Below are 15816 nucleotides of genomic sequence, written 5' to 3'. Positions count from 1 at the left end.
TTTAGCTACCGCAAATTTGCAATATGTCATACCTATAAATCACACTAAAATTGCATCTACTCTTCTAGGTACACCTAAAGTCTCCACTTCGGTTGGTATTGTCCATATACCATTTGACGGATAATTCATGTACTATATGTTGTGTGTGCATGTAAATAAGAAACCATTATTGCTTCGACAAGAGAATTAATGATGTCGAGGGGCTGCATGGTAGATTCTCTGTTTATTTTATTGATTTGTATAGCTAGATTATTTTAGTTTGTAATTGAGTTTGATATGTGTTCTGTCCAAAATAGAAGGCATAAACCAGTAGTCCATTTACCCAAAATTATAGCGTGTATTGTGCGCCATGGCCCATAATCCTATCGAACTAGGGATGTTGGTACACCTACAGGATCTTTTGGATCTAAGTGACAATTTAATTGATGGAGCTATTCCAAGTCTGTTAGGTGGTCTTAGTATGCTTGAAGCCTTGAATATTTCTCACGATGCACTGGGTGACAACATTCCACCATCATTTCAGAACATGATCAGTCTTCTATCTGTGGATGTGTCATACAACAGATTAGAAGGGCCAGTGCCAGATACTAGGTTCTATGAAGAAGCTCCAATCAGTCTCCTATCTGTGGATGTGTCATACAACAGATTAGAAGGGCCAGTGCCAGATACTAGGTTCTATGAAGATGCATAATAAGAAATTGTGTGGTAGTGTAAAAGGTTTGCCCCCTTGTGAACTATCACGAAGTAGTAAGCAAGGAAAAAACTACAGAGCTATTTTACTAGCTAGCTATTATACCTGCTCTTGTATCTTTTGTATTTATCACTACACTAGTAATATGGCAATGCAAAAAGAAGAAACCAAAGGCAGAAATAGCAAATCAAGTGCAACAAACGAAGATGTTTGCCATCTGGAGCTTTGATGGGGAGGATGTGTACAAGAAAATTGTGGATGCCACAAATAATTTCAGCAACGTTCATTGCATTGGGATTGGAGGAAATGGATCTGTCTATAAAGCTCAGTTACCAACAGGTGAAATATTTGCAGTGAAGAAGATCCACATGGGAGAAGATGGTGAGCAATTTAACCGTGAAATACATGCGTTAATGCATATTCGACATCGCAACATCGTGAAGTTATTTGGTTACTGTTCTGGAACTCAGGGAAGATTCCTTGTGTATGAGTACATGGATAGAGGAAGCTTAGCAGCATCCTTGAAAGGCAATGAAACTGCAATTGAATTGGATTGGATCAGTAGGTTAAATATTGTTCGGGATGTTGCTCATGCTTTGTGTTACATGCATCATGATTGCTTCGTGCCAATAGTCCACAGAGATATAACAAGCAGCAATGTTATCGGATTTTGGTCTAGCTAAAATACTAGATGTGGATGCATCGAACTGCACAAATCTTGCTGGGACAAAAGGATATATTGCCCCAGGTAAAATTATATCTCTATATGTTGGTTAAATCAATAATCATACATACTTTAATAAAACTTGATATTTTTGTCTCTAATTTATAAAATGTACAATGGCATGCACCAATTAATTATCAACCCCATGCACCCACACTACTACGTATTTATTTTTCCTCCCTCTCTGCACGGACTATATGCTTAAATCTGCAGGAGCTACATTAGCTTATTGCTTATCTTATTGTATATGTCTCATAGAATATTGATGCAACATCAGCATAGTTTCAATAGTTGGAAGCTAAACTATGTATTTTGCATTACTGCAAGACAGATAGCTATCAAAATTAACGCTGAAATGTTAATGTTTCAGAGCTTGCATACACAACAAGGGTGACAGAGAAGTGCGATGTTTATAGCTTCGGAGTGCTTGTTCTAGAGCTGTTCATGGGACAACATCCAGGGGATCTCTTTTCATCCATGGACAACAGCAACAGAAATACATCACTTGACAACTTGCTGGACACCCGTCTCCCACTCCCTGAAGCTGAGATCGCACGTGAGATATTTCATATGGTTGCCATCGCTGTTCGGTGCATAGAGCCTGATCCATCGCACCGTCCAACGATGCAGGAAGTGATCACGGTGTTCACAAGAGCTGAACGGTCACCTGTTAATAATCTTGATTATCTCCACACTGCCATTTTCATCCCGGCATGCTGGTCTTGACCCATGAACGTCAGTGCAGTTAGCAAACTGTTGTTTGTTTTCAGTTCGATTATGTAGACATTGTCCATAAGACATAAGTTTATCTGTATTACAGTTTGTTTTCTACATTACAGTTCATGCCCTGTACCAGTACTACATACCATTCGTAGCTGCTGCATATAAATAGATGTGTGTACAGAAGACGGAGCTCCTGCTATTTCTTCAAAATCATCAACGGATAATCCATTTGCATCTACCGTCAGACGTCTCTGTTTGGGCCCTTGTAGCCATTACAAAATGATCCACCCTTTAGCTGTTGCGTGTCACTTGGGGGCTGCAACAAGATCCATTGGTTGCTTATCAAAAAGAATATATGATGGGTACAATGAAGCACCATTAGAAACAATACATGTATCTTTGTCTTTCTGTGTGCGCGGAACAATTAGATTATAGCTAGCCCCCGCAATAAATAAATAATTAGATTCTAGCTAGAAAATGTGCCACATAGAAATGATTCTAGCAAGCCCTAAATTGCAATTTTAGCCCTTTTGGTGTATTAGTGATATGATTCACATGAGGCTAGAAAGATAAGCTACTACTCCCTCTGTCCCACAATATAAGATTGTTTTTCTAGCTATGTTAGCTTGAAAAACGATCTTATATTGTGGGGCGGAGGAAGTATCATCGTGATGAAATATGAAACATTGTTTGTCTACGCATGCTACAAGTATTAATCAGCTAGTTTCCAGGGATAATGTACATGCAACCATCTGAACCTATATATGGATGTTCCTCTTCAGGCTAGTTTCCTTCCTTTCTTCCTTCCTTGGGTTTCCATGTTGATGTGTTTTTCATCATTTCAATCATTAAGCAGTGCAGTGCAAGTGCAAAGACCCGAAAGAAGGACAAGGAGAGAGCCCTGAACTTTTTTTTTGGTCTACTAATGATATGATCCATATCAGACTACAAGTGCAGTGCAATGCTACAAGTATTAACTAGACGGCATATGGAGAAATGTATGCTTATATATACATACACTGCAGGTATTAATAAGATTTACTAATCAGTCGAGATCAATCAATGATGTTCTTTGATCTATACTGACAGAATATAACTGCTTTCGCCCCCCCCCCCAGCCCCCGCGTCGTCCGTTCGGGCGACTCAGGAGGCGACTAGGGTCCCCACCTAGCGCCGCCACCCCCGCCCCGCCTCCCCCCCTCGTCGCCACCCGAGGAGGGCCGCCGGCAAGCCTGCGCGGTCGCCGGTGAAGGTGTCGGTGAGGCCCTGCTCGCTCCGTTCCTGGCAGAGGACGAGGATCTGGGGCGGCGGCCCTTCATGGCGTGGCGGCGGCGCCCCCCGGCTGGCGGCGTCCGTGGGGGATCCTGGCCGGTGTTCCCGACTACGCGGGTGGTGGGACGGCGGCGGGTGGTGGCTGTGGCGTGGAGACCCCCCTCCTCGCCAGATCTGAGGTTCGGCTCCCCTTCCCTTTGGCTCCTCACCCTCGCCGGTTTCAGCAGCTTCGGTCGCCGGATAGGTGTGGATGGGTGCCTGGTGGGAAACCATCGGTCGGCTGGTCCGGCTCCCCTTCCTCGTTGGAGGTGCAGCCGAGGTCCCATCCTAATCCACCCCCGTTCCCCTCCCGGGTGAAAGCCCAAAATCCTTCTTGGATTGGGCGGTGACGGCGCGCTGCGCGTCGTGTCCTCCTTGGAGGTGGCGCCTGGGGAGCGTGCGTTCGGGTGAGGGGCGACAAAGGTGGAGTTTTGGGCGGCTATGGTTCTCAGGTGGCTGTGGGGAGGTCTGGTTCGCCCTCGTCGCTCTGCGGCCTCTCCTGATGTCCTTGCTGCTCGTTCTTCAGTGGCTGCTCCCGATGGCTTTCCCGCTGTCTTTCAGGGGTCCTTGGTTGCGCCGGTGTGTCAGACGAGGTGTGCTTATGTCCTAGGAGGTGTGCTCTGTGCCTGTTCCAGGACTCGAGGTCGACATCTCTCTTGCTCTAGGGAGAGCGTCTCTCATGTCCGTCGGCAGCGCCTTTCGATCCAAGGCGAGAGGGTAGGGTCCCTCTACGGCGAGAGCAAAGGAAGATGATTTGTTTTCCTCCAACCTTGGACTCAGTCATGTCCACAACTCCACTCTGTTTTGGCAGGTCCTCATCGTGTTCATGTTGGTCGCAATCCTTGGTTCTTGGGTGCTGCGGTCTGCGGCGTGTACTAGCTTAGGCGTTCTCTTCTTTATGTTGTGAGCTTGTATACTGCGTTGAGTTGTAAGCTTCCTAGGGTGCTCCATTGTATCGTTCGGCCGATGTGCTTGATGTGGTGTTGTAATTCCTGGTCGGTTGATGGCTTTGTTAATTCAAAGTCGGGCTCATCGCGAGCCTTCGTTCTCTCTCTCTCTCTCTCTCTCTCTCTCTCTCTCTCTCTCTATTCTGCTAATATTAGCAGAATAACTATTCTGCACACCACTTCGGCACTGCATGCTCAACAGAAGTGCACTACATCATTTTGACGACGAGCACTGCAATAGAGACTAGTGAACTTCTCGTCGGAAAAAATTGCACGCGTTATTTTTTCGGTACTGTTTTCGCTCTAATTTTTTAACCGTTTACCAGAATGAGGCGTGTAATATACTATTGAAAAGCTATGGATTAGGCGCAACTTCGATATGTTAAACACTTTTCGAGATTCCACACGGTTTAAGAGCAGTTTTGAAAATAGTGCGCCGGATGACGAGTGGCAGCGAGCCTTTTTTCGCGTTTTTTTCTAAACCGCTTGTCGGAATGAAGCAAATGATACACCATAGTATATACACACACAGAGACGGTCTATTCTGCTAATATTAGCAGAATAACTATTCTGCACACCACTTCGGCACTGCATGCTCAACAGAAGCGCACTACATCATTTTGACGACGAGCACAGCAATAGAGACTAGTGAACTTCTCGTCGAAAAAAACTGCACGCGTTATTTTTTCGGTACTGTTTTTGCTCTAATTTTTTAACCGTTTACCAGAATGAGGCGTGTAATATACTATTGAAAAGCTATGGATTAGGCGCAACTTCGATATGTTAAACACTTTTCGAGATTCCACACGGTTTAAGAGCAGTTTTGAAAATAGTGCGCCGGATGACGAGTGGCAGCGAGCGTTTTTTCGCCTTTTTTTCTAAACCGCTTGTCGAAATGAAGCAAATGATACACCATTGGATAGATATTGTTGAGGCGCATCTTTTCCATATATAAATCTTTCTCTAATTCGTTACGGTTTAAGAGCAGTTTCAAATTTACTAAATCGCGGAATTCTGTTTTTCAATTTTTTTTGAATTTTTTGTACTGTTTTCACTCCAGTTTCCTAACCATTTGTCAAAACGAAGCATATGATTTTGAGATTCGTTATGGAAAGCTACGGACGAGGCGCAACTTTCATATGTTAAAATGTTTTTGAGATTCCTTACGGTTTTTAGTCAATTTTAAAAATCGTACAGCTGACGACGATAGGCAGCGGCGGTTTTTTTTGTGAATTTTTTATAAATCGCTGATCGGAATGATTCAAACGATACGCCCTTGGAAAGATATCGTCGAGGCGCAACTTTTTCATGTAGAACACTTCCGCTAATGTGTTAGGGTTTAAGAGCAATTTTGATTTAAACGAAATGCGGACACTCTGTTTTTTCGCGACACCAAAATCGACGAAAAAACTGCATCAGACAGATGAGGGCACTTCTTCAGACAGACACCGCACTGCATCAGACAGTCAAGTGAACTTCATTATTTCTTTTGTCGGATGTAAATTTTTCTCGGCCGAGTTTTTGACATCTTTTTTTCAACATTTTTTATGACCAAGAATGGACCGCAGGGACGAGGGAAGTGAACCGCGACATATATCAAAGCTAACCGCATTACTTTTTTGTTGTTTTGCTAAAAAAAATCGCACTTTCATGCTGTGTGCAAGTGAACCTCATTACTCTCAAAAGTGAACCACATCCGAGAACTGCATGAGGCGAGTGTAATTCACAATTGAGGGGAAGTGAACCACGCCACAAACTAAAGTTAACCACATGAGACGAGGTGGAGCGGAGTTCATACATCCCACATCACATAAAACACGCTTTTTGGACTACTCAAATAGGAACAACAAACTGCAAAAACAAAATCCACATCCTCAAACATGTTCACGCTAGGGAACTGCATGCCTCGTCGCCCATATCTTCCTAGCATCGCACTGTACCAGACCCAGAAGACAATTGCACCACACAAGCAAAACAATGCAAAATGTACAGTAAAAATGAACTACATGGGTGATTAGGAGCACACTGAACACCCCAAACCACAAAACCTCGCTGGGAGCACCCAGTCAGCTGCACGGTTGAGGCATAAAAAGTACACCAAACTGCACGGTTGCCAGGAATCCGGTACTGACCGACCCCGTCAACCCGCCGGGATGGACTTGTTGTGGACCTCGCTCCTCGCCGAAGGGAGTTTGCACTCCGGGCGCAGGTAGTGGAGGTCGGATCTTGACATGGCAGGGAGAGGAGGCCGTCCTCTCCTCAGATGAAGCAACAGGAGAAGGCGTGGCGCGGCCAGTGCCATTGGATTTTCATAACAAACTGCAAAAGAATACTCAGTGAGCTGCAAAAAATATTGAAAGGAGCTGCAAACAGGGGGAGGCGGATCCAGCACTGAATGACGACTTGTGTTACGCACTGCACGCCGAGCTCAGACGAACCACACGCCCCGCCGAATAAGCTGCACGGAGAGTGAACTCTTTCAACACAACCATGCAGCAACACAAAATAACCTACACAAAATCAGCTAGTACAAAAGAAATTGACGGCATCACACAGCCATCCGAGCTGAAGTGCTTCACTAGAGAACCGGATCAGAACACACGATGCAGAACACACCTACGCAATGTGCACTGCAAGCTGATGCAGGAACCATCACGGGCGGTGCAATCTTCACAAATCACTACAAGCTGATGCAGGAACCAACTGCGTGGCGTTTGGTATCGAACAGCATGGCGACACTGTTTTCTAGCTGCTGCTCGACAGGGGACTGCCACAGAGCAGAGAAAGAGAGTTGCAAGATGGGGAGGCTGATGGCCGCGGCTGGTGGCGCCGGACCAAATGGACTGCACCGAACCACATCATGCTCGCGCCCGAGCTGCACGCAGGGGGTATCGAACTGCAGAAGCCAAAAAAAATTGCCGGCGCCCATGGATGAGCTGCTAGAGGGCTCGCGGTGCACTGCTCCAGGGCTCGTGGCGCACTGCTCGAGGATGGCGGCGGGTCTAGGCGGGCCGGCGCCACGGCGGAGGTAGAAGGAGGCCGGGAAGGGAAGGGTGGGTTGCGGAGGTGGGGCGGTGGCACGGGGGGAGCAGGTGGGGCGGTGGCTCGGGGGGAGCAGGTGGCGTCGGCGGCGGCCTGCAGCGGCGTCGCGGGGGCCGGTGCGGATCCGCGCCTGGATGTCTGGGGCCGAGCCTGCATCTGGCGGGCTCGTGCGGAAGTCGTCGGGGCTGGGTGGCTGCGGCGATGGGAGAGGCCCGGTAGGTGGCGTGTGGTCGCCGATGAGGGGGGAGTGTGGGTGGTGAGGTGTTGCGTTGGGGGGAATGAGGTGGGCGGTGGTGGGAGGGGCACGGAGATGGGATGGTGGCGGCGTGGGCTTCGGCGGGGTGAACTTTCTGGTAGTGCTGTGGCGGTGGCAGAATGAAGTGCTGCCGAAAGACTCTAAGGGAGGAATAGACACCATAATATATATAATATATCTCCCTAATAATAAAGTACGGATTGGGTCTCCGGGTTCACCGTCGTGGCTTTTTTGCAAAGGTCCCTGTGGTTTTATGAATTAAACCCGCCGTCCCTACTTAAGTGGATCTGAAATAACGATTCAAATTTACAAATTAGCCTTTGCATTTTGTAAGATTTCCACCTGCGCTTCTTTGTTCATCTTATCCAGTGAAAGAGAAGGTGGAACGGGGACAGCGGCGGCTGGGCTCTCGTCGGCGTGGAAGGTGTCTGGCTCTCCCCTCCGCCTCCGGCCCTCTCGGCCTCTCCTCGGCCTCCGGCGTCCCCGGTCCCTCGATCCTTTATTCAAAAAAAAACGCCTACATCTTATCCAGATGCTGTCGGCCCTTGACCTGCCGTCCGTGCGGCACGGCGGCGTCCTTGTCGGCGGCGGAGACGGCATCCTTGTCGGCGGCAGAGACGGCTACGGATGCAGAGGAGGATGAGAAGGCGTCCGCCGTGCCTTGCGCGGGAGGACGGAGGACGCCTCGCCTGGGCGTGTGCTCGGTGAGGGGCGGCGCCCTTGCCGGCGTTGCCGGCGGCGGAGACGGCTTCTGCTGCGCGGCGGGCTGGAGCATGGGGGGTAGTTGTCGGGCAACATGAGGAGGCAGAGGCGGCCAAGGCAATGAGGCACGGCGTCGGCTAGCCAAGGGGCGGCCGGAGCAGAGGACGTCCACTTCCCCAGTCTGCGCACTCATCGCGGCAAGGTACAGCCTGCTCGACCAGTGGACATTGCACCTCCCCTGCCCCCGTCCATTACCCATGGCGCTCCTCCCAATCTCACATGGCTGTGTTGCCTCTTCTGGTTGCAGGCTAATTCGAGTTAGCAACTTGGAGTAATCACGTTCTCTCTAATACTGTGTGCAGACCTATCATGTTTTCTGAATTTCTGCCTGCAGCCCAAGTGCTACCATGTTCCCTGATAAATTTCTTACTCTGAATTTTTATGTGCTTCCATGTTCTGTACATGTACATGTACTCTGAAATTCATTCTATCTTGTGCAGTCAGTATTGGGTGTGTACTCATGACTTCCAAAGCGCCACTTGATGTAAAAAATCATATGCACAATGCTGCAAGCTTGGCTAAAGGTGGATCTTTTTGCGATCCTATATAGCATGTTGTTGGATGTGGCCGGGGTTTTTGTTGGTAATTGTTGCGGGAGCAAGCAAAGGAGCCTGGCTTGGTACATATGGGTTAATTGTTCTTGATCAATTGTCGTGCGTTAATTGTTAGGTCTGGTAACATCCTGCTCCCCTTGTCTGATTTGGGTTGAATTCATGACCGTGGCCTTCTCCAACAGAAATCAGTGGAGTGCCCGACCCGGATTGAATTTCGCTGCTATAAGAAGGAAGGGTCCTTGGCCGGAATCTCCATCAGGTTGCGTACTTGGACCAGAAAATCCATCAAATCCCGGAGTACTTGGACCAGAAAAGCATCGTGTCGCCTTCAAGTTCGCCGGAGGAAGAAGTGCCGAGTTTGCCGGAGGTAGAAGAACATCCGTCGAGCCGTCCAATATCGCCAACGGCGGGCTACACCAGAGGTATGTAATGCCTCGACCCCCTCAAAAATAGCGTTGCTGCGTTGGTTGTGAACTTGTGGTGCCTGTGTTCCTCACAGTAGTTGTTTTTTTGCTGTTACTATAGTTGGTACACCACTGTATGATCGATGAATTCAACCGAGTTTCCTTTGTTTGCACTGTTGTATAATGAATGTAACTGATTTGCCCCCCTTCGGATCTACCCTGTTTCAGTTTATTTTTTCTGAAAATTTGGTGCTACTTCCGATTGCTCACAATTATAGTTTGGCTGAAATGCACTGGAGTCTTTAAACCAACTACTTCATCGTTTTTATGTATTTTGCATTATGTTTCAGCTAATCAGAAATGCAAGCGGCAAACCCCTGTTTGAGTTTACTTTTTCTGAAAAATTTGTTGTTACAAGCCAAGGATTGAACCAAGAAATCAAAGACGTTCTCTTTGCCTCTCACCTGGCACATTCATGCTATCTCCTCCATTGCTATCGGTAGCTTCAAGCAGTAGCAGCAGCATGCCCCATACCGTTACGTACGTGCTAATTGCTGTAGACCATGCCGACACCGGCCTCGCCTACGAGTACAACTGCGGCTACCTCGCCCTCCCATCGCACACAAGTGTTGCCGCCTACGGCGCGACCACATCTACTGCGATAGTCGTTTCGCGAGGAGCCGACTATGTCGCCGGCGGCCTCAGCACTCTCCTCCATCACAAACCTAGCCGCGGGATCTGCCATTGCAAGACTATAGGTTCAGAAAGGCCATGCTATACGAGTCTGTGTTACCCCCAAGTGTAAGATTAATCTTCTTCTTTCTTTGAACAGTATTCAAGAATCCTACCATATAGCAGTATCATCTTTGTTGCTGCACATATTTGGTTCGGGTTGGCCCAACCTAAAAAATTCAGGGAAGACAAAGCTGGAAAACTATAGATGGTGCTTGCTACTCAGATCTATTCTGATGCTTTCCTTACTGTTAGTTAGTTTTTTGCATACTACTATAGCTAAACCATGAATTGTTTGTTTCTGTTAGTTAGCTTTGTGCTTCTTCATTGGTATTCAATTAACATGAAGTAACCATGTAGCTGGTGCTGAACTCATGTACGTACACTCCCAGATCTTTTGTATTTACAAGGATTGGTTCATGTTATGATTTTTTTCATGGAGTGACATTAGTTCCACTCTTTTATACATCTTTGCCGCAGGTCACAAAACTGCTATTCTATTTTAATTCTTTAGTGCCTACTATTGTCCTTGTAGGTTTTTTTCGTGACTAATAATAAGGATTGGATGAAGCAAATCAGACACACTTCTAAGGTTAGTCTCCTTGATCTTTTTGTACTCACGTGAGCAACTAATGTTTGCTTCTCTTCGGTCCAGGTCATAAAACTGAGGGTTGTTACTAGCAAATTGTGACTGTTTAATTGACGCCGTGATTTTTTCTAAAAGGAAAAAAATGAGAATATGATGTGTTGTCCATGTGAATACTAAAAATATATGTTTACGACGTTGATGTTAACCAGTTAATATATTTATGCACACGGTACAACACATAGTCATTTTTCTATATGTGGTAAAAAACGTTTTACACAGGGCAATCCCCCAACTGGGCCGACTCATGCAGTAGGACATCCTATACTGTGCTCTATACGCTCTAGGAGAAGACGCAGCACGCCTGTTTGGGCCGGTCCATGTCCAAGCGGCCTGTTTTTTTCTGCTTTCTTCTTTCTACTTTAAATAATTCTGGACTTCAAAAAGTTCTCATATTAAAAGAAATGGGAATTCTGAAATAATTTTTTAAATAAATCATAAAATGTTTGTGGCCTCAAAAAGTGTTCACAATTTTCTAAAAAACGTTTGCTTATTCAAAAAATGTTCGAAACTTTGAAAACAAATGTTCCATAAATCAAAAAATGTTCATGATTTTTTGAAAAGATCATGTATGAAAAAATGTCAATGAAATTGAATAAAAATTTGCCAATTTAAAAAATGTTCATGAATGAACAAATATCTTAAAAATTAAAAAATCGTTTGTGACTTACAAAATAGTTTATTCATGCATAAAATGTTCGCTGATTCAAAAGAGATTATGCATTTCAGAAAATGTTCGTTAAATAAAAAATATTCATGAATTTCAAAAGAAATCCCACCAATTTCCAAAACAATGTTCATCCACTCAAGAAATGTTCGCCGATTCAAGAAATGTTTTTTAAATGTTTGCAAATTTTTAAAAATGTTTGCAAATAATATAAAATATTCATGAATTTGAAAAATATCCTTAATTTTTGAAATTGATCAAAAATTTGTAGAGTGTTCATGAACTTGAAAAGTGACCACGGTTTCAAATATGTTTATGCGTTTAAAATGTGTTCATGATTTCACAAAATTGAGAGTGGTATTGTATCTGGGTAATGCAGCAAAATGTGATCATAGCCATTAAAGATTATAAAAAAAAATCCCGTTGCAACGCACGGGCCCTTTTGCTAGTATATATATACTACCTAAAAGAAACGGAGCGTTTCGTTTCCCGTGATACGTCAATTTTTCGTCCAACCTCTTCGTTCGCCCCTCCCCACCCCTCCTCTTATTTTCCTCCCCGTCCTGATTTTCTATTTCACACGATTTTTATTTAACCGGCAGGATTGCATTAGTCTTTTGATGGTAACTTAATAAATATTCTTTGGTGACCCAATAAACTCGGATCGGTCTCCTGTAATCAAGGGCCAATATCCCTCACATAGCCAATCTCCCAATCATTCAGTTGGAAAATAAATCCCAGACAATAGTTATGGAAAATATATCTTTCCCTGAATGTACTCCCGTAATCTCTCACGCGTAAATATCTCTCTCCAGCGAAATTATCTGTCTCCCGATTTTGCCGCATCTCTTCCTCTGCCAGGCTATCGAACCTCTCTCTCTCTCTCAGCCGACCCTCTCTGAAAAACAACGCGATCCAGAAAATCTCAGGTAGTACCCTCTCTCTTCCAAGCCATGGATGAGTTCAAGCAAAAGAGTTGGAGAGGTGCAACGCAAAAATCAATATGCATGCCATCCTTCTTCGGGGATGCCTTGCATGGCCCATGTAAGAGATCATGTACACCCTTGTAATTCCCATCTTGCAGGCAAGCGAATCAACTTGCTTGCCGTTGGACCGGGTTCCAGCATGCGTTTTCGTTTTTCTATTTTTGTGTGTGATGAAGGTGAGTCTTGATCTTAGCCTGGTTGATTTGTCTGCTTCTTCAAAGGCAGGGAATCCATGTTTTGTTAGTGAAGGAAGTACATTTTCCTCTTTCTTAATGAGTTTCAGGTTATTCTAAGTTAATTTAGTACATAGAATGTGTGCTCTATATAAAAAGTCCACACGGGCTTGTACTAGATAGTTTACGATTACGAGAATAGACACAATGGGTTTTTGGTACTTCTTGTAAAAGACATAGCTGGTCGAACTATTTTTGAACGATGGAGTTATATAGCATGTTGAGTTTAATTGATATTATGGCAATTTCATTACCGGCAGCACCGACAGCAACAATGAGGGCCAGCTCATGAAGCGAAGAAGAAGAAAAACAACAACAAAAGTTATTTATCGGCTAAAAAAAGTTGACAGTATTTATGTCCTAATTAAGGGTAAATGTTATACATACAATTTGAGTTTGTATGACCCCGCTGCAACGCACGGGCAATTACCTAATTTATGCCCTAATTTTTATGTGGTATATGAGGAGCGGGAGTACGTACTCCCAGGAGTACACAACCATTTTCCTATATATATATATATATATATATATATATATATATATATATATATATATATATATAACTGCTTTCTACACTTGTCTCCTCTCTAAAATCAACCAACGAATTAGGTATATATATGGTACACGGCAAGAAACGTTTCTGTCTGATGAATACATTTTCGTCTAGGATACAACCATCTTTTACACTACTCGGGGGGGGGGGGGGGGGGGGGGGGACACGTACATGGTTATACAACTATCACAACAAAAACCTATCTTCCAAGTGCCAATTGCCTCGAATCAACCATGAGATGTCGAAATGCATGTCTGAATATGAACGCTCGACGTCCTCGCCGAGGCGTCGGCACTTCTCAGAGATGAAAAGCTTGCCCTTGGGCACAGTTTCTCCATGGACCCATCTGGTGGCCCGTCGACCGGGCGCACTTGATCTCGTAAAGTTTTGGCCACAAATTTTCTGGTGACTATGAGCAGAGCCAAAGAGTTAACTAGAGAAGAACCTCAAAGGCTTCGAATCATGGGATGAAAACAGTTAACTGCAGAAGTGTAAAAAAAAAACCTCACCGGACAGTCTGTGGTTATCTTCATCCCTAGCTATTACTCCCTCTGTAAAAAAATAACGACAAAAATTTATTTTATTAGTTTACAGAGGGAGTACCATTTAAAACATCAATATTCTGGAACATTGAATAGATTTAGTGTCATCTCACTTCAGACACTGGATACGGATTATGTTTTGTGTGCGTGTGTCTGTGTGTAGGAATGCAACTAGACAATGATCTATCATAGGCTGTTCACCCTGTTTCCAGAGTTCCACAATTGCTTCCTCCAAAATTGAAAGGACAGAAGGTTCAGTTACTATTTCAAATGCAGACACTGCACACAAAACAGAACAATTTTATGAAGAAATCCAGTGGGTAAGAAAATGGAAAGGGAACATCAGCAGTGATTTCTACTAGGTAGACACCTTGGCTCCTGAAGAAAGATCCAGCTCATCACTTGGCCATCTTGATGAGAAACTCTAGCTTTGCAATCTGTCTACAAATCATATCTTTGAATACTGATAGTTTCCAGTTCACAATATTCTAGCATATTCATAGGCAGTTCAATATTGGAGGTCCATTGATGATGATGATGATATCTGTCTTTTGAGACCAGGGCCTGGATTGCAAACTCAATACTCCAGCGACTTCACCTTTGTGGACCTTGACTCGACTCTGGCCACCAGCGAGAAGTGAAGGCACAAGGCAGTGGACAAGGATAGGAAATCAAGCATCTGCTTTGCTCTGTTTGCCTGTCATCGTTATTGCCTGTAGCTAGCTTTCATCTGCTATGCTCTGTTTTCTGAACTCTAAATACTTGCATGTAGCTTCCTCTGCTTCTGCTATGTTTTCTGAACTCTTGTATACTTGGTTGTAGCTTTAGGTCAGTTTCAGGCGTCAGGTCGACTCCGCTCGGGGCCTGAAAATCATCCGCCTTCCGACCACAGGACGGGCGGATGCTGCCACCTCACGTTCATGTCGGCTGCTGTCTATCCCCTCTTTCTTTTTAGCAAGCAATACACACTAGACTGTATGATATTTAAATTCTGCAAACGGCCTCGGATTGAGATGATTCAAAAGGCAAAATAGTTCGCTGCGACGAGGGGAGGAATTTCCATGTTAAACACTTCTTCATTTGAGATAGTTTTGAGGACTTGATCATACATGCCAAAAAGTGGTGTCAATACGGTCCCGCATTGAAGATCCCTTACATGCTCGTGCATGTTACTATACAATGTATATCCGTCTTTATATCGGATTGCTCAACGTCGTGAGGTGTTCGTGGCAACAGTATTTCACTCTACCCCCCTTAATATTCAGTTTAGACGGATGCTAGCGGGCAATCGTTGGGAAGAATGGCTCCATCTAGTTAGAAGACTGATGGGGGTTCAACTTTCTCACCAACCCGATGAATTATGCTGGAAGTTGACTAGATCAGGAGTATTTTCAGTTAAATCAATGTATATTGATATTATTAATTCGAACTCCATTCCAACTTCCAAGTATGTCTGGGCTGTCAAAGTCCCTTTAAAAATTAAAGTGTTTATGTGGTTTGTCCATAAACAAGTTATTTTAACAAAGGACAACTTGCTAAAGCGTAATTGGACAGGACCTACTAGGTGTAGTTTCTGTGATCGGGATGAGACGATCAAGCATCTATTCTTTGATTGCCCGTTGGCCAAAGTTCTTTGGCGGACGGTCCATATTGCTTTCAATATTACTCCACCGAATTCTGTCAACGCATTATTTGGGACACGGCTGAATGGGGTTGAGCCTGACTTAGCACGACATATTTGGGTTGGAGTTTGCGCTATGTTGTGGACTATCTGGAATTGCAGAAATGATTTGGTTTTTAATAGAACATCACAGATTCATTTTTTGCAGGTTATTTTCCGAGCTACAGCAGTCATCCGTTCGTGGTCGCTACTCACTCCGATGGAGGCCAGGGAGCATTTGGTTACTGGATCCATCCGTTGGGAAATGGTAGCTCGGGATATCTTCAACCGGTTTGGATGGCGGTCATGTAATAGGATAGGCAATTAGTTTACCTATCTCTTTTAGGCAGCCGGTTGTGGCGTCTTTTCCTGGCTAGTTTGTG

General features: G+C 44.8%; 1 long non-coding RNA gene and 1 pseudogene across 3 annotated transcripts; both read left to right on the top strand.

Moving 5' to 3' along the window:
* The first annotated feature begins 349 nt into the window (after positions 1 to 349).
* Positions 350 to 2213, top strand: LOC123084613 (MDIS1-interacting receptor like kinase 2-like; annotated as a pseudogene).
* Positions 2214 to 8060: 5847 nt separating this feature from the next.
* LOC123088638 (uncharacterized) lies at positions 8061 to 15020 on the top strand. 3 transcript variants are annotated; one of them, XR_006441993.1, is made up of 4 exons: positions 8061 to 8598; positions 9193 to 9432; positions 10682 to 10738; positions 14335 to 15020. It is a non-coding gene; the product is annotated as an uncharacterized lncRNA (long non-coding RNA). The 3 variants fall into 3 exon arrangements; XR_006441991.1 differs by lacking the exon at positions 8061 to 8598 and adding an exon at positions 8655 to 8980; XR_006441994.1 differs by lacking the exon at positions 8061 to 8598 and adding an exon at positions 9003 to 9075.
* The last annotated feature ends 796 nt before the right edge of the window (positions 15021 to 15816 follow it).

Source organism: Triticum aestivum, chromosome 4A (assembly GCF_018294505.1).
Source record: "Triticum aestivum cultivar Chinese Spring chromosome 4A, IWGSC CS RefSeq v2.1, whole genome shotgun sequence".
Classification (NCBI taxonomy): domain Eukaryota; kingdom Viridiplantae; phylum Streptophyta; class Magnoliopsida; order Poales; family Poaceae; genus Triticum; species Triticum aestivum.
The sequence above is the reverse complement of the archived record's forward strand: the minus strand, read 5'-3'. Positions and strand labels throughout refer to the sequence as shown.